We start from the raw sequence: 19632 nt of genomic DNA on the forward strand, positions 1-19632 counted from the left end.
ACCCAACAATCTCCCCCTTGGTTTATAGCTTTCTTTTCTAATTGACCCAACAAGCTCCCCCTAAAAAGTAGCTGGCACTTATTGTCAATCTTCATTGGGAGCTTGGCTTCAGCTATTATCTTCAAATTCTTCACAACGTCAAGATGATCTTGATGAATCTTAAATGAATGACTTCATCTGGAGCAGTTGGGCTTTTCTTCAAGATTTGACATTGAACGCACATTGGGTGAGGAAGCTTCATGTACTGATTCTTGAAAGATAGCGCTTTCAGCTTGAGAATCTTCAGAGAGAACTAACAGAGAGAAATAATCTTCTGGATCACTTCAGCAGGTACAAAGATAGCAGCAGACTGATTGAGGAGGTTTCAATGCAATCTGTCACATAATCTTCAATTATAGCTTCACCATGCTTCTGGGGTTGAAAGATTGAATGTCGAAAGAATAATCTTCATTTCTTGCTCCTTCGAATGAGAATTCTTCGATGATCACGATTAAAGCCTTGGCTCAGAAAATCTTCGATACAGTCTCCATGAGTCTCATCTACATCTGAATTCATTTTTTCAAGACGAAACAAAACTAAAAGAAAACTTAGCACACAATATTTTTGGATTTTTTTTATTTTCTGGAAAAATAAAAACAGAAACAAAAATATTTTTGGATTTTTTAATTTCTCTGAACAAGAAATAAAACGGAATATAACACTATTTTTGGATTTTTAATTTTCTGATTTTTGTTTGATTTTTGAATTTTTTTTTTTAATACTCCCCCTAAATTTGTGCATAGAGGAAAACTATGAACAAATTTAATAAAAACAAAAATATTTGGGATATAAAGGAGTCTTCCCACCCACTTTGAAAAAGTTGTTACCTCCTTACTGGAGGTTTCTAGCTCACGTGTTCGTTAACTGCATTTCTGGAAGGAAGGGTGGCTCAGATGAGATCTCTTCAAGGAATACTCAGGAAATTGTTGCACTGGTTGCGGGGATTGACTTCAATTTTTCAAAATTCATTTTGGAGGAGATGACTACAAATGCCAACAAGAAGTCAAAAGATCAATTCCTGTTGTACCCAAGATTCATTCAAATCTTTATCAACAAGCAATATCCCAAGATGGTCAAGACAGGAGAGATACTAGATATGAAAGCATTTGGTCCCAACACTCTAAGCTTCATCAAGCAAAATCGAAAAGGGAAAATCATGTTTCAAGGAAAGTAACCACTCGTGAAATTTGGAAAGTTTGCGGAACTGGCCGACTCATCAGAATCTCCTGGGTCCCCGGAACAAGTGTCTACAGATCAAGCATCGTCAGATCATGCAAATGTAAATGATGATGTCATCACCGTTTCAGACCATGAGAATGAAGATGCTGCTCCGTCTACCATTGTTGCTGAAGGGCATGATCTTACGAATGTGGCAGTTCAAAGTGATTTCAGTGAAGGAGGAGAAGATGATGATTATGAGGATCTTGACCTATCCGGTTACGACAGAGATGATGTAGCGGTGAATTTTGGTGTAAATGAGAACCTTTTGTCAAATGAAGATCTTGATGACTTCTTCAACTATATCCATGATGGTGCTCATCCAACACCGGAGATAAGGGAGAAAGCTGATGTTCAAGAGACTCTGCCTCCGTCTACCGTTCAGATGGCTGATTCATCAATTTCTATGGACACATCATCAGGGATTCCTCCCCTTAACAATGTTGTTCTGACATCCTATCCCATTGTAAGTGATTCCCAAACAACTCTGACCTCCCAGCCTCCTTTGAAGAGACGCAGAAATGATCCAAGGTTGGGAGTACTTTTTCCCGACCTGACTCAAACTACCGTGACTCCCCTATCTACAACATTTGCCCCTTCCTCATTTGTACCCACTCAAGAAGGTCCCAGCTCAATCCATGAAGCTGGTGGTTCGTCTGCTGGCCAGGGATCATCTCCTCCAAGGCCAGATCATGATGCTGCCTCTGAGAGGCTAGCTATGCATATGGCCCAGCAATTAAGTCAAACTCATTCCTCTGGCGGAAAAGGAATATCTTTTGAGGAATATCTTTTGGAAAGTGGGATATCCATCACTTGTCTCTGCATCAAATTAAAGTCGCTCTGAGGATATCTTCGAGCATGCTGCAAAGGAGTACACTTCGATGGTGGCAAACATCATCCAAAAGGGAATGTGGAGTGGATCGATGGAGGGGACCGATGTGATGCTGGTTGATAAAGACTAAATCATGCTAGCCGCAAACCAAGGGGGAGATTGAAAGGTCAAAGTATCTGGTTTGGGCTAGGCAATACATGTATAGATGAGTTAGGGCATTTGAGATTGTTATTTGGAGTCTTTTTGGTATTTTTAGTGTTTTCGGTCTAGGGAGGTTCTCGGTTAGGGTGTGACCGAAAACCTGTTTTCGGTCAATGTTGGTATAAATAGGTTGTCAGGTTGTCATTTGTAAGAAGCAGTTCACTGTGTGGTTTTCGGTCCATTGAGTTGTATCAGACGGTTTATAGCTATAATCGTATGCAAGCTCAATTTCAATCATTCTTCTACTCACTCATCTTCTTCTTTATTTCATTTGCTTGATTGATCATTGGTAAAAATCCTTCCATCAAGGACCTTACAGAAGGTCAACAGTGTATAGGCCGGAAGGTCAAGATGATACGGACCGGAAGGTCAACAGTGTATGGGCCGGAAGGTCAAGATGGTACGGACCGGAAGGTCAGAGAAATGGGACTGGAAGGTCTACCAGGATTATGGGATGGAAGTCCCCTGAGACACATTGACCGGAAGTTCTTGTAGAGTATTAGCCTTGAGTAGCGTACGTGTTGTATGTGGTATTTTGGGGAACTCACTAAGCATTTATGCTTACCGTGTTGTGTGATATGCGTTTCAGGTACTAGCGAGGATCGCGAGAAGGCGCCGGCATGATCTGTACACACTGATGAAGATCCAAGTGTTTGAGATTCTGGGATATGATTTCTGAGATAACATTTAATTGAATGAGTCTATAAGTTATTTTATGAAATTTATTATGTTTGGAAATGAAAAATTGTTTTGAGATTTTACGTCGTTACAAGTTGGTACCAGAGCCTTGGTTTGAGGGATTCGGATGCACCTTCGGGTGTAACTGAACTCAAATTGAGGATTTGAAGAAGTTTTCATAAAAGAAACAATTTTTCTAAAAGAATAAAAGATTTTGAGAAAAGCAGGAGGAACAGTGTGTACGATCAGTCAGCGCCCGAGCGGTGGTTTCCCAAAATACCCTTACATTATGTGTTATGAGATATTATGTGATATGCTATTGATGTGTATTTTTCATGCACTAGGTTTTTTATTTATAAATCCTAATTTATCGCATCTAAACCACACCTTACAAGCAGTGAACCCGATCGAGTATAGCATAGCTTTGATAAGTAAGGGTGTCGAACACAAGGGGAACGGTAGTGAATTAATTTAAAGTATATGATTATAGGTTACACAAAACACACAAAAGCAGTAACAAAATGGTTTATTAAATCTCAGGCGAACAATTAATTAGCAAATCTCGATAAACTGACAGGAATACAAATTTCTTTAGGTACTTTGATTTAGATGAATTACTTCTTAAATTAATGGTTAACTACTGATACAATGGATAATTATTCATTATTCACCGATTCCTAATATGACTAGTGTCATGGTCATGACTGCTAATCCTTTGATTCCAACACAATTATTAACTCATTGATCAAGTGAACAAACAATCATGCAAATCAGTATTTGGTTCGTATTAAGCAAGATTTGATTTTTTTAACTCTAATAGTCTTAGAAGTTAAATCATGCAGCGAATAGTCATTCTACTCATGCACACACATTAAAGTTCATTACTTTATTTCCTAACCCTAGGTTTTGGTCAAAACTCTAGTCATAATCACCAATGGTCACTAGACAACTATGATTCGAACTAACACAGCTAGATGGTCATCTAAACTTTATTAATTTAGCAATAGGAAACAAAACAACAATCTTTAACACATATGGATCTTCAATCAAACTTGACAAAATAAATTAAATAAGAATAAATAATCCAAATAGCAATTAAACCAATAATTCGAAGATTCATTCAGTCATAAACACAAAGTAAAAGGTTTTAACACCTAAATCAGAAAGTAAACACGTAATGGCATCACAATGGAATGCAAACATGGTCACGATAACAAACCACATGATTACCGACACGAATCCGCTCTCCAATCTCTTAGATCTTCGCTCCTGTCAGCTTAACAGCCTTTCGGCCGCCTTCTAGACCGTCAAAACAGCCTAATAAATGTTTCTTGTCGACTAAGGATTAGTGGAAGTCGAAAACTCTCTTCTGGTTAGCTGATAATCGCTTTTTATAACCCTTGGAACCGACTTACGTACGCTGGGCGTAAGTCGGTTTACGCTGGGCGTAGCTAGAAGTTCATCGCGATAAGGAAGTCCAGATGCAAGCCCAATACGATGGGCGTAACTTTAACTACGATGGGCGTAGTCCTCTTTTCAGCATTACGCTTGGCGTAACTTATATTACGCTGGGCGTAATTGCATTTTCAGCATTTTTTGTCTTTTTGCTTCTAAGCCCGATTTCCGCTCCAATCTTTTCTTTTCCGCTCTATCGAAAACTAATAGCTGCAAATCATAATTCAAAGCATTATAAGTACCTTTTAGTTCTAGATAAGAATAACAAAGGCTAAAATACTAAGATATAATGTATAAAAATATGTATAGAAATACACATATCAAAATACCCCACACTTAGCCTTTGCTTGCCCCCAAGCAAACTTACTTTTATTTTACCAATATCGCACAAAACAATCCATTTTAAACTCAGCCATTATGTCAAGACCGCAACGCATGCATTTGTGTCTAAAATTTTTCCTAAGGATCCCCCTAATTCTAAATACTCACAATCCTCATAAACACTCGCCCACTTCTTTTGAACAATGCTCATTTTATGCAACCCTCTGAATCCATCCGCAAAAAACTTTCTAACCTCAAGGTATTTTTGTAGAGCTACCCAAGCATACATAAACTAGAGAATTACAACTTTTAGAAGATACCACAACTTGGAGCTCTTGAATTCTTCTTTTCTTTGATATTTGATCGTCAATTTCTTTGAATTCACCATTTTCTTTGATTTTTGGCATCTTCCACTTTTGAATTTCTTCAGAATTTTTTTCTTTCTTTGATCTTCATATTTTGACTTTGATTGCTCCAAAAATTCTTCAATTTTTCACTTTTTGGTAATTTCTCTCTTTTTTTTTACATGTACTCACTTTTTTTTATATATATATTTCACTCAAAAACCTACATGCTTAAGTAGGGGCGCTCTACTTCAACCCTTATTGGTTAAGACATTAGTCTAAGTGCAATGACTGCATAAGTTTTCCTGGATACATTTCAGGTACAGGCTGCTAAACATATTGCATCCCTCAAACTAAGCGAAGTTGTGTTTTTGTCCCATGATTTCACTAGAATAAAGGAGGCCACAAATGCACTATAACGTGTATTGGCTCAACTAAACATTTGAGTTCTCATCGGATCATCCCATACAATATTAGCAAAATTTTAAATTATTACTAGATTTTCCTAAATTAAACTATTATATCAAGTTTATAAATTTTTAAAATTTCCTAAATCTAGCAATTTTCAAACTATTATTTCAGTTTTTTATTTCCTTTTATCGACCCCCTACCCCACACTTATTTCATACAATGCCCTCATTGTATGCATAAAACTAATTAAGCACATAAAAAGGGAGAAAAAGGAACAGACTCCCCTGGGTAGTTGTGGCGAGATCGAATGGGGCTGCAACAAGTTGCTCCAAACATTGCTGAATGACTGAAAACTGGAACTGCTGCTTCTGAATTTTCCGGAAAATGAATCAAGAACGCCGACTTCTAAGATGTGGTGCAAAGATTGCAAATAAATGCAATATGTAGTAACCATGACGTGGGAAAGTGTCAACCACGTCGTCGAGTGAGGTGATGTGGTAATTGGTGGCCACGTCGTGATATCGAGAATGGCAGCCTCCTCTCGCGATGAAAAACTCCCCCACGACATAGGAAAGTGTTAAGCATGTCGTGGTAGCCGGGATGATACTTCTACCTCGCGTCGAAATAAAACTCTATGGTGTGGGAACAGCTCATCCATACCGTAGGAGTCAAAATATAGTAAAAATGCCACTCTTCTAAATAATCTCTCACAAAATCAACACGCACCCCACACTTATGAAAAATCGTGGGTCTTGACTATAATCTTCTCACACGGCTCTCTCTAGCAACAGTCGGACCTAGCTGCTGAACTTACTGCCAGCTTTCTAAGAGCGAAAATTTTGCAAAGATCTAAACAACTAAAGAGCATCAACATGGAAAACAAAAGTACCAAAAATAAAACAACCTAAATTAAACTAATTACATACCAAATAAAAATATTAAGTCTAAGAAACGCAAAAAATAAACTAAAAATAACATAAAAATAAAAAAAAATAAAAATAAAAAGGATAAACTAAATCACTCGTCATCCTCGTCATCGTGTTGTTGTGTCCCAGATGTATCGGCTCCATCATGTCGTGACTGGAATGGTGGAGGAAAAGGAACCGGGTACTAAAATCCCTGATGGGCAAAGAATGCGGTCAACGCATCCCCATACCACTGTTTCCGACTCTCTACGTGTGCAACGCGCTCACCCAGTCTCTGAAATCCCTCGTCAATGCGCTGAGCCAGGTAACGTATATCAATCTCTGGCTCAGGTCCCTACTGCGCTCCTCGAGGAGCAGGTCTACGCCGTTGGGCTCGTCGCGGTTGTGGCTCGACTGCACCCTCCTCCTCGGCCACGTCATCGGGTACTGTACGTAAAACATCATCCTCGCCCCGCTCAAGTACACGCATCGACTCCAATAACTGAAGGCTCATCGGCCTCATATCATGAAACACCATCGATCTCGTAATCTCCCGCGTCAATAACTGATAAGATCTAGCCAAGCGTGTGATGAAGTGCCCACCGCAAATCGGGTTATCCTCCCGATGCCCCCTGGCCCTCCTACCCAAATAAACATCTAAAGCAACCGGAAGGTTCAGGTGCCTCCCTGGAGTAACAAGCGCCCATAAGAAATACAGGTCTGTAGAAGGCACTCTCTCACTATTCTTATGGTGCGTGAGAGACATGGAAATCAGACGGTGCAGCAATCTATATGTGGTAGACCGAATCATCCTCCCCCGAGCAGTAGATGGTATGTACACTCCCCCAGTGATCTCTGCCCAGAAAGTGTTTTCGTTGTAGTCATCTGGCCGGCCAGTAAGATAATCAGCAAGGAATGCCAGGAAGTGGACACTCCTCGTCTCGTCTACTGTATATATCCCAACTCGAATGGAAAGCGCAATCGCACTGCACTCCCGACTCACACCACCAAGTCTAAAGGAGAAGGTTGTCCTATCATCGGGTGTCTTCCTAGGGTCATAGGAAACTGTAGCATAAAACTCCAACAAAAATTCTCGATACACAGGCTCCTGGATCCTGAACAATCTTTCCCAACCCTGACATACGAACAAAGGCACGCCACTCGCGTCCAAGTGGGTGTATTGCAAAAAATTCTGGATCAGCTCATCAAGTCCAGTCCGGGCCGCCAATCCCCAATCAAATGAAGGTGCGATGTCAATTTCCTTAGTAAGCAGCAAACTCAAATTATTCAAATATTTGGCCTGGGTTTCATCATTTAGGTTGTGTGGGAATGGCAAAAAATGATGATCTATCACGTCCTCGGGTGGGTTTGTTCTTTGAGTTCTACGAGCCATAACCTGCAGAAAATAAACACCAAAGGAAACCAAAACAAAAATACCCACAGCAATAAACATATTTCATATGAAAAACAGGAAGTCGAGCATCAACTTACGTTGGGCGTACGTCCAGCGTACGTCGGGCGTACGTCCATGAACCCGAATCTGTCCCATGTTTGTTCTAAGGTCATAATAAACCATTACACAGGTATATGCGCAGGAGTATTTTACAAGGCAGTTAAAATACGGGACCAACCCTAGGCGTTTGTCCAGGAACTCGAACCTGTTTTCTGATCGTTCTTTATTTATCAATGATCAGCATATATTCAACAATTATACACAGGGGAAGTACGTAGGGGCAGTCAAAAATCGAGGAGTCTACAGGGCGTTCGCTAAGCGTACGTCCACAAGCTCGAAGTGATGGCTATTGGACGGGATTAAGACCAAATTACGTCCAAGGGTTTAGTCCATTGGCCAGAATCGATCTTATTAAGACATAAAGAAGCATAAATTCATATGAAATCGGTCCCAATTCAAGAAGTGTATAAACCCTAGATTTCTATTTAGGCTTAATACATCAAGTTTCATGAAAATAATCACAAATTAAAGCAATATGGTATCCGATTAACATACCTTTGTGTCGATTTCTACAAGAAAAGAAGAAAAATCGAAGATTTTTGGAAGTTTCCAGTCGCCACAGTCGAATGAAGTAAAATATGAAATAAGAACAAAAAGTCAAAGAGGAAAGATATAACCTGTAGACGTTGTACGCTGGGCGTAAGGCAACATTACGCGGGGCGTAACTCCAATTCCCTGACTAATCTGCTCGCGACCATCCGCTTAGTAAGCTAGGCGTAATTATAGTTACGCTGGGCGTAATTTTACTGTATTTATTCTCCTTTTTTTTCTTTATTAGAAATCCTTTTTTCCATCTAATATATTTGGGAACTTCTAAATATTTTTAATTGCTTCAACAACAGCCACGACATTCCGATAAGTGACACATTATAAAAAAATAAATGAGACATCATGATCACTTGTCTTTATCGAGATCAAACAACAATGGTTGATTAAAACCCTTGCACGCAAGAAATGGTTTGTGAAAACAACAACTTTCGGGACCGGTTAGAATATTTCCTTTTTTTTCTTCGTACCTTTAACTAAAAGTAGAACAAGAGGTGACCTAACTAGTCAAGAACAGCAAGAGTTTGGTCTTCTACTTAACCACCACAATACGCCTTGCTATACTACGCCCCATGGATTGAGTTGGAAAAATCAACAAAGTAGTAGGCTAAGCAGGTCAAAAATTCCCTAATCGCTTGCAATCTCGAAACCCATGCAAAGAGTAAAACCAAGCAATGCGTATGATCACGAATTCCTGCACATAAAAACAAAAACCTTCCCGACAAGTAACATGATATCAACGAAAATAAAATAAAAATAAAATAAAACTAAAAAAAATAATAACAAATAATCAAATAAACTAAATTAATTGAAAACCGTTCCCCGGCAACGACGCCAAAAACTTGATGTGTATTTTTCATGCACTAGGTTTTTTTATTTATAAATCCTAATTTATCGCATCCAAACCACACCTTACAGGCAGTGAACCCGATCGAGTATAGCATAGCTTTGATAAGTAAGGGTGTCGAACACAAGGGGAACGGTAGTGAATTAATTTAAAGTATTTTATTATAGGTTACACAAAACACACAAAAGCAGTAAAGAAATGGTTTATTAAATATCAGACGAACAATTAATTAGCAAATCTCAATAAACTGACAGGAATACAAATTTCCTTAGGTACTTTGATTTAGATGAATTACTTCTTAAATTAATGGTTAACTAATGATGCAATGGATAATTATTCATTATTCACCGATTCCTAATATGACTAGTGTCATGGTCACGACTGCTAATCCTTTGATTCCAACACAATTTTTAACTCATTGATCAAGTGAACAAACAATCATGCAAATCAGTATTTGGTTCGTATTAAGCAAGCTTTGATTTTTTTTTAACTCTAATAGTCTTAGAAGTTAAATCATGCAACGAATAGTCATTCTACTCATGCACACACATTAAAGTTCATTACTTTATTTCCTAACCCTAGGTTTTGGTCAAAACTCTAGTCATAATCACCAATGGTCACTGGACAACTATGATTCGAACTAACACAGCTAGATGGTCATCTAAACTTTATTAATTTAGCAATAGGAAACAAAACAACAATCTTTAACACATATGGATCTTCAATCAAACTTGACAAAATAAATTAAATAACAATAAATAATCCAAAGAGCAATTAAACCAATAATTTGAAGATTCATTCAGTCATAAACACAAAGTAAAAGGTTTTAACACCTAAATCAGAAAGTAAACACGTAATGGCATCACGATGGAATGCAAACATGGTCACAATAACAAACCACATGATTACCGACACGAATCCGCTCTCCAATCCCTTAGATCTTCGCTCCTGTCAGCTTAACGGCCTTTCGGCCGCCTTATAGACCCTCAAAACGGCCTAATAAATGTTTCTTGTCGACTAAGGATCAGTGGAAGTCGAAAACTCTCTTCTGGTTAGCTGATAATCCCTTTTTATAACCCTTGGAACCGACTTACGTACGCTGGGCGTAAGTCGGTTTACGCTGGGCGTAAGTCGGTTTACGCTGGGCGTAGCTAGAAGTCCATCGCGATAAGGAAGTCCGGATGCAAGCCCAGTACGCTGGGCGTAACTTTAACTACGATGGGCGTATTCCTCTTTTCAGCATTACGCTTGGCGTAACTTATATTACGTTGGGCGTAATTGCAGTTTTCAGCATTTTTTGTCTTTTTGCTTCTAAGCCCGATTTCCGCTCCAATCTTTTTTTTTCTCTCAATCGACAACTAATAGCTGCAAATCATAATTCAAAGCATTATAAGTACCTTTTAGTTCTAGATAAGAATAACAAAGGCTAAAATACTAAGATATAATGTATAAAAATATGTATAAAAATACACATATCAGCTATGTATGCTAGAGTAGGCTAGGTATTCATATTAGGACTAGAGTGGCCTGATTTGTGATGCCTTAGCCTAGGAGATTGTTGCTGCTATGAGATGCCTCGAGAGTGAGTAGGTAGCAGTGAGGAGATTATGAGGGGTCTACCGAAGGGTATCCTGTGCTTAGAGAGAAGTAGAGTACTTGTGATCTGGGATCAAGTGCAAAGAAATACCCTACTTGAGTATAGTAGAGCATGTGTTAGCCGCAGCGTCGGGCGATCACAAAGAGTAAATCGGGGCGGTATCCCTTATGGTCTATGCTGGACATCGGGTATGGGAGTGAAGTCCCTGCTCTTATGGTAATTTATGTGATGAAACGATGGTTTGGGAGTCGAGGATTAGGAGTATGGTGATTCATTATTTCCGAACTAAGAATCAGGATTATTACTGGACAGTCGAGATGACTGGTAATGGATTGGTATGAGATTCGGAATGATTAGAGGCAGTCATGATGAGAAGTTTCTGAGGATTTCATCAGAAATCCGGGATATTGGAGTTGCTTGATCTCCATCGGGGAGATTATCGCACGTTGCGTAGCACCTTCCAAGAGTAAGTGTGATGTTTCCGGCGGAAACGGTCTGTGAGATAGATTTTTAGTGCGCCAATTGGTGATGGTTCGAACCCTGAGTGGGGGAGAACCGGGTACTTTATTGAGGGGATCTGAGATTTGTTCAAAAGCGGATAGAGATCTGGATATAGAGATCTGCGGTTCAGGTTCATGAGATCGTGGGTATTGGTGGTCGAGGCGAGTCGTAGAGCGAGATAATGCATGTAGTGCATGTTGAGAACGGATGAGTGACCTCACGGCAAGTATCCATTGGTCGGAGACCTTGAGGTGGTTAGGAATTCCTCGAGATTACTATGGTGAACTCGAGATGGTTGGCTCGTAAGATCAGTCCGGCAGTGGAGAGAAATCTGGTTCATTGTATGGGCTGTTATGCGGTTCGGGAAAGTGCGGGAATTGATTAAGCAACAACTTCGGGGTCGTTATGAGTATTCTTGCATGAGTTTTGAGCAATATAGAAGGAAGTTTCGGATTGTCGTCAATATGTTCTGAATCATCGACGATTCCTTCATATTTCAATTGAGAGTTGGGATACTCCGTGGTGGCGTGTTATGAAAGGAAAATTTGTTGTGAGATTCTAAGGGAATACGTGGGTGTATCTGTGTATGATGTTGAAAGAAGGAGATCAGGGGTTGAGGCAGTACATCATGAGGTTCTGTGGTAATTTGTCGAGGTATCCGAGTATGATGACCTGAAGTTCGGATTAGTTTTGAGTCTTGGGTTGAGACTGCAAGTGGCGTATTGAGTATATGTGGTACCAGTGGGAGCCCTTGGGTATTGGCATCAGGAGGGATTATTTGAGAATAAGGATTGCAGTGGGGAGAGGTTGTTGTGATGCTACGGGAAGCCGTAGTACTCACTAGTCAGAGGTTGTTGTGATGCTACGGGAAGCCGTAGTACTCACTAGTCAGAGGTTGTTGTGATACTACGGGAAGTTGTAGTACTCACTAGTCAGAGGTTGTTGTGATGCTACGGGGAGCCGTAGTACTCACTAGTCAGAGGTTGTTGTGATGCTACGAGAAGCCATAGTACTCACTAGTCAAAGGTTGTTGTAATGCTACGGGAAGCCGTAGTACTCACTAGTCAGAGGTTGTTGTGATGCTACGGGAAGCCGTAGTACTCACTAGTCAGAGTTTGTTGTGATGCTACGGGAAGCTGTTGTACTCACTAGTCAGAGGTTGTTGTGATGCTACGGGAAGCCGTAGTACTCACTAGTCAGAGGTTGTCGCAATGCTACGGGGAGCCGTAGTACTCACTAGTCAGAGGGAGGTTGTTGCGATGTTACGGGGAGCCGTAGTACTCCTTAGTCAGCGAGAGGTGGTTATGAGGAAGTACTCTTTGATCAAAGCACGACGCAGAAGAGTTTTGGGCGAGGGTAGCCCTAATAGTTGAGTTTTTGGTAGCCTGGCGGTCGAACCAGGAAAGAGGCGAGGGTACTCTATGAAGAATGAAGGTTCTAGAAGCGACGGTATGGCATTCCATGCGTGGTTGGAAATTAGGGCATCTCCTAAATGAGCTAATTATGGATGGTTCTGGCCCATCAGAATTAGGGTTTCACATGCTTGCCTATAAATAGGCTAATATTCTCATCATTGTAATTTGCTAGATTTTTATGAGAGCTCAAAATAAAATACAATTTAGAGTGTTTGTAATAGCTCTGTAAAGTTAATAAAATTTTCTCTCTCTCATTCGCTTGTAGATGTATGTCACCTTGACCGAACCACGATAAATATTGTGTTCTTTTGATTTATGTTTTTCAGAAGTTTTTTGTGAGTTCACCGAAGTTTTTTTTTTTAGTTGTCTGAAGTGTTTACCTTGTTTTGTTGTCACCCAACAGAAAACAAATTTCCCATAATCTTATCTTGGTTTATTTCATTGTAATCTTATCCAACTGATTCAATTTTGATTTTAGAGAATTACATTTGAATTTAGTGGTACAAATGTTTGATGCAATTTTTAAATCGTCTAGCCAATATTAAATATTAAATTGCAAAATAATATTTTCTAAAGTTGAAAATAAAATGAGTATGGGTTTATTCATTGTAAACTTATCCAACTCAAATGTAAACTAAATTATTCAAATTTGATTTTATCAAAATCAAATAATATTTTCTAAACTTTGACGTCATAATTTTTTTCTAATTTGTAAGAGTATATTGTGAAAACCGATTAAGTCCAATTGTAGTCTAGGAGAGTTGGTCGTTTGGTGTATAATTTATTTTAACACGGAGTTCTGACACAAAATCCAACCATACGAGGACTTTTCGACGGTTTGTAAGAGCACCTTAGCAATAGGGGTGTCAAATTGGATAATTGTGTCGTGCTTTTGTGTGACACGATACAATATGAAAATCTTTTATCTGACACGAACGCGGCACGACATGATATCATGTTTTTTTTCGCTAACAATAAAAGAAACCAATTAAAATACGACGAACACAACACAACACAAAAAAGATAACATAATATAACTATTAGTTTATCTAATTCATACTTAATCATATATCACATGACAAAAACGACAAACACATGCTAAATCGTGAACACGAGCACAACACGACACAACATCTTGTTTTTTAAACTTGGCATGAAAACGATGAATTCAAATTTTAATTTCGTCCCGATTTCATATATTTATCGCGTATTTTTGGTGTATCTTATCATCGATTGACACCCCTACTTTGCAATCAATTGAATAGTTGATAAAGTCCAAAATCACCCTCACAGCCTAAGACCCTAAGTATCTCCTCCAATTACGTCAGGATAGAATGGTATATAAAGAAAAATTACAAATGAGTACAACTTCATGGATGGCATCGATATTGTAGCTTGTCAGTTGAGCAAGCTTTACCGAAAAGATTCAAACTAATATAATGATGTCATCATGGATATGACCACTTACTCCCCTGTCGACTTTCTTTAACCCAAATACCTCATATTCGGCTTTTCTGTCACCTCTAGTTCACACAAATTAGCCTTCTATGCCCATTATCACTATGCATTGAAGATGCAATATATTGGATCGAGTGGTTGCATGCTTATGTTATGATAATGTTGTATGCAGAGTATTTTCCCATGCATATCTCATCTCATTAATCAAATATAAGTATGTTAACATATGGGCTTTAAAGGAAATAATCAAAGTGGGCTTTACATAAAATACACACAAATAAATATACACTAACAGCACCCCTCCCCCCCCCCCGGCAGTCAGAACGGGAGGTTCACGGATGTTCAGACTGGATTCGAAATCAAGAAATAATGTAGATGGTAAGCCCTTTGTGAAGATATTAGTGTACTGAAGATCGATTAGATTCTTAAGCAAACTAAAGAAAAGAACACGACAATGAACCAAGCTTAGCTTAATGATTAAAAGATCACGCCTCAGAAGAGCTCGACCAAGAACTTATGCTATAGAGGCGTGATTAGGGTTACAAGAATAATTATCAAAAGCGTGTCTAATAGGATGCATGCATGCACCTTAAATACTCTAACCCTAATAATAAATACCGTTTGGACAGGCCCAAAACCGGGTTACAAATAGTATACAAAATAGCCCAATAAGACGCAACACAACACCAAACAATCTCCCCCTTTGCGTCAATTGAGGCGAGAGATGCTTCACTGTTGAGTCTTCTTGATAGTCTTGAAGAGCTTCGGGATCACAGCAAGTAAAGTACTGCGAAAGGAGATATACCATCTGATCATATCGTTGTAGTTCTTCTTTGCAGCAGCATCATTGAGTCGACACTTGTTAACAATCTCCAACATATGTTCTAAGCAGGACGTGCAGAACAAGTGTTTGTCTGGTAAAGCAAACAGACATTTCTGGAAAGCACCGGGAGCACTTGTACCCCGTTGGAACATCACAGTCCAGTGCTCTGTGTCTATCTTTCCCATTCGCATCTTGTTGATATCGCTTGCTTTTCCAATTGGATTAATTGTGGGCTTTCGTTTCAAAGCAGTGGCGATTTCAGTGTCAAGCTTCCCGACTTCATAAATGTATGAAACCAGCATTCACTTTAGATGAGCCAAAATGGGTTCGTATTTTTGTTCTTCGATTAGCAGGAACTTGAGCAGCAGAATCCAATCATGTGGATTAAGGTTGGGCAGATCAGCGAGTGAACTCGTGCATACCATTTTATGATCCCCTTGTTGCCTTGAACTTTGCATTCACAAAGCTCCCTGTTGTGATTGGCCCTGTGACCTTGACAGTTGTTATCTTCTGAGCGCTCCAGGTCAGGTACTGAGGCTTGGAATGAGTAAGATAGAAGTCGATTAAGGCTCTATCCACTTTCGCGTTTGGAGAGGGAACGGTGGCAATTGAATCAAAACAATGAAAAACGAAGGCTCTTCGAGTAATCGGCATATCAAACTGAGAGTCCTTCGTATTCTCTAGATCAAAGAAAATGACCGGCTCCAGCCAATGAACACTTGGGAGTTCAACTGCCTCATGCAACAATCTCTCCAACATCCACAATGGAAAGAGTGTTTTTCTGCTTTCCAAAGTGTCGTGAGCCTCCTTCTCCTTTCATTCCCTTTCCTCTACTTCCTTCGAGATACGAGCATTTTTGTTTAGCTCATGGTCACGAGCCTTTCGCTTCAATTGAGCCTCTTCGGTTTCTTCTTCTTCACTATCAACCATCGGCTCTTTTCCTTTCAAACCCAAAGCTACATTAACCTTCGGTTCGTTTTGCTTTGGTCTTTACCCTGCCTTTGATGTTTGAACATTCTCAATTTCTCCCCCTTGTTTCGGAGGGACAGGGGCCTCAGAAACACCTTCGATTATGTTAAGGAGAGCTAGAGCAGGACGGAGTTTATCTACCAAGTGCCTGCGAACACTGATGGTCAGAACGAAGTCATGAGCTTCAAGGAGATTGGAGAGTAGTGAATTGACAACTCCTACACAGCTTTTCAGAATCTCTCTTTCAGACGTGAGCTCCTCAATTTGTTTGTTTGCTTGTTTGAGCTTGACTGTTTGAGTCTTGTATTGAGTGGTTCGGAGAGCAAGTCCGTCCATGATCTTGCTTTCAACAGCCAGATCTTCTTGGAGCTTGTCAACCCGAGAGGAAATAGAAGTGTGAAACTCTGTGTTTTCTGTGTGGAGACCAGAGCGAACCTTTTCAAGGTTTTCTTTCTCAGCTCGAAGCGAAGTGCTGAGCTTCTCGATTGCTGCAGTGGCCTTGGAAACATTGTTCTTGGCAGCAGTCTGAAGAGTTTGCATGAGGGCATGAGAATCTGAAATTAGTTTTTCGACTTTTTCGGTCGCTTCCTTGCAAGATTGAGCTGAAGACTCAACAGTCGCAGTTGCTTTCTTCATGGAGACAGAGTGCTTATTCACAAGGGTATCAAATAAGGCTTTGATTGCTGCCTTAGAATAGGCTTGGCTTGAGGAGGCGCTGGAGGAAGCGAGGAGAGAATCCAGCTTGGCATTTATTTCTTTGAGATGTCGGTGAGTGACAGGAGCATCATCATCACCGTCTTCTTATACAGAAAAGGGACTATAGTGGAAAGCATCAAAATCCAGTCCATCCTCACCGACAGGGGGGTCAGAGTCTTCTTGTGGTTGAGGAGATATAGGAGGTGTGGTTGAGGTAGAAACAAAACCTGAAGTTTTTTCCCCCGCATCAGATGCGTTGACATTCACTGGAGGTTCATCATTTGTATGGGTAGTGGTGGTTGTGGTGGTTGTGGTGGTTTCGTTGAAGATTGGTGGTGGGAAAGGAATTGATGTTTGTGGCTGAGGTGAAACAGGTGGTTGAAATGAAGCGATAGTGATAGGATTTGTAGATGAAGGAGGTGGAGATGGAACATGATCATTGAAATTTACCTATGGGTCGTTTCCGTTGACATCTTCCTTAGATTCGCTTTGAGGAGCAGCATCAGATTCGCTATCATATGATGATGATGATGAAGGAATGAGAACCTTACGAACCGGTTTCTTGACCCTCTTTCGTTTTGGAGAGGAAGGAGTAGGCTTAGTTGATTCGCCTCTTGTCTTTCGCTTCTTGGGAGACTTAGCAGGAGTAGATGGACCTTCTTTCTATTGTTTTGGTCTTCCCCCTTTCTTGACCTTATCAGCTTTGTCAAGAGTCAATTGCATCTCTGGAGTAATCACCCTTGGTCCTGAGACTGGAAGCTTCTTGTACTCCTGTATAATCTTACTTGCCCCAGTCACACACGTATACATCGACTCAGGAATTGAACCAATAAAAGAGAACTTGGAGGTGTCAGTGACGATGATCTTGGTGGTGTGAAATGTAGCAATCGATGACATGAGAGAGTCTGCCATGACTGGGATGTTGTACCTCTCGGTAGCACGTTGTACAACAAGGGTCCAAAAGCGACCACAGGAAACCTCGTTGTGTCGAGTAGTGGAGGTTGTGCTTTACACCAGTTGAGTCCAGATGACAGAACCATAGTCCAGATTGATCCCATGGTAGAGGCTATAAAGGATCGTCATTATTGACTTACTTGCACAATCTGACCCAGAGACTCTTTCTAAAAAAGCCTTGATGAGAAGAGTGAATAGGCCGTTCCATTGGAGAGGAAGGTTGGATTTCTTGAACTTGGAGATGGCAGTGATGAGATCAGTGTAGCCCATATGATAGAACATCTCGATGATTTGAGCAGTGGAGATGGAATCTGGGTTCACCATAGAATCGACATAGGTAAGCCCTAGAAGAGAGCAAAACCTATCCTTGGAGATGGAAGTCTTGTGCTCAAAGATCTCGAACAAAATTCTTTCCTCCGTCTGAACGTAGGATGCTGAAGAGTAGGCCTTGGATAGAAGCGACATTGGAACACACTCGACCTTGGTTAAGGCATGGACCAAAGGTGAGTACTTCAGACACTCGACGATTGGCAGCATGTAGGCGTCGTACTTGAAGGGAGCCAAGTCAAGAATCAAGTTTTGATTCTTTTTGATGGTGAGAAGAGATGTCTGATCAAATTGTTCTTGAACTGAGGAAGAGTCAGCCAATGTTGCAGGTTGGTGAAGAAGATGAACAGTGGAGAGAGTTATCGCCTTTTAGGGTTTGTAAATTCTTGAGAGTGATAAAGTTTGAATCGTTGATTGAAAACCCTTTTTATACGATTGATGTGAGAGAAAAAACAAATGACGATTGCGTGCCAACCCCTAATTTGACGCCTTGAAAAGTGGGATATGACAATTTTAGCGCCTGAAAAGGTGTCAGGTGACGTCAGGCGGCGTGAGAAATGGAAGCGTTTCAAATTCCATGCACCTTACTTTTTGAAATCTTATCTGCAATAGCCGCGTCATCAACTCTTATCCCCAACGTTTCAAATCCTTGTGCTCTTTTAAATCTGTAATCCCATTTCGCTTTTGAGAAACAAATTGCATAAGAACATATAAAAGCGAATCTGTGAAACTGAAAAATGGCATAAGTGACACGAACCAGACTTTTGGAAAATCAAAAAGATCTTCGTCCAAGAGTGTGCCAAAGATAAAGAAATAAATCAAATTACATATGTGGGATTTTAGTGATGTCGTATATGACATAAAACTAAAGATCTCGGGTACGAATCTCTTCCTTCAAAGTCAAGATAGACTAAGAAGTGTTTGTGTGGTTTCTCGTTGAAGTACGATCATTTGTTTGTTAAGAAATAATGAAAGGGGTCTTTTAAATAGGCTTTAAGGTTGGCTTTTTCTTCAACCAAACTACGAAACTTGAAATAAGAACGAAAGTTGGATGAAGTACTCGTGTGACCGGTGTAGCCATAACAACAAGTAGGTTTGATTATTTTCCAGTGACTTGATGATGTTGTAGAAATCTCAAAAAAATAAAACTGGATCTTATGGGCAGAAAAGTCTTGGAATTAGAACAATTCATAAAGATCTCGCAAAAAGAAAAAGAGATTTCATGGTACAATCCACAAAGGTGGATTATCGTTAATTCCATGGTGAAAATCTAGAACTTTTAATTGTTCACCATCAATTCATAAACATGTATGGATTTTGGGTTTCACTCAATTCGTGGTGATAACGAGATTGAAGATCATTAACGCAGATGTTGTGTAACCGTAAACCTCAGTGGTAAATGCTGAGAGTCTCAAGGGTTACGGTCATGAAGATGAAAGTGATGGAGAAAAATTTGGAGGTGGTTAAAGAAACGAATGTACCTCTGCTGAACGAATCATGACCAAGCAGACAACTTTTAACTCAATATGAGAAGAGTAAGGTAGCTCATGACTTATGTCAATTTAACATCCTGATTGGGAAA

This window comes from Lactuca virosa, chromosome 4 (genome assembly GCF_052849685.1).
Source record: "Lactuca virosa cultivar CGN04683 chromosome 4, Lactuca_virosa_CGN04683_v6, whole genome shotgun sequence".
Classification (NCBI taxonomy): domain Eukaryota; kingdom Viridiplantae; phylum Streptophyta; class Magnoliopsida; order Asterales; family Asteraceae; genus Lactuca; species Lactuca virosa.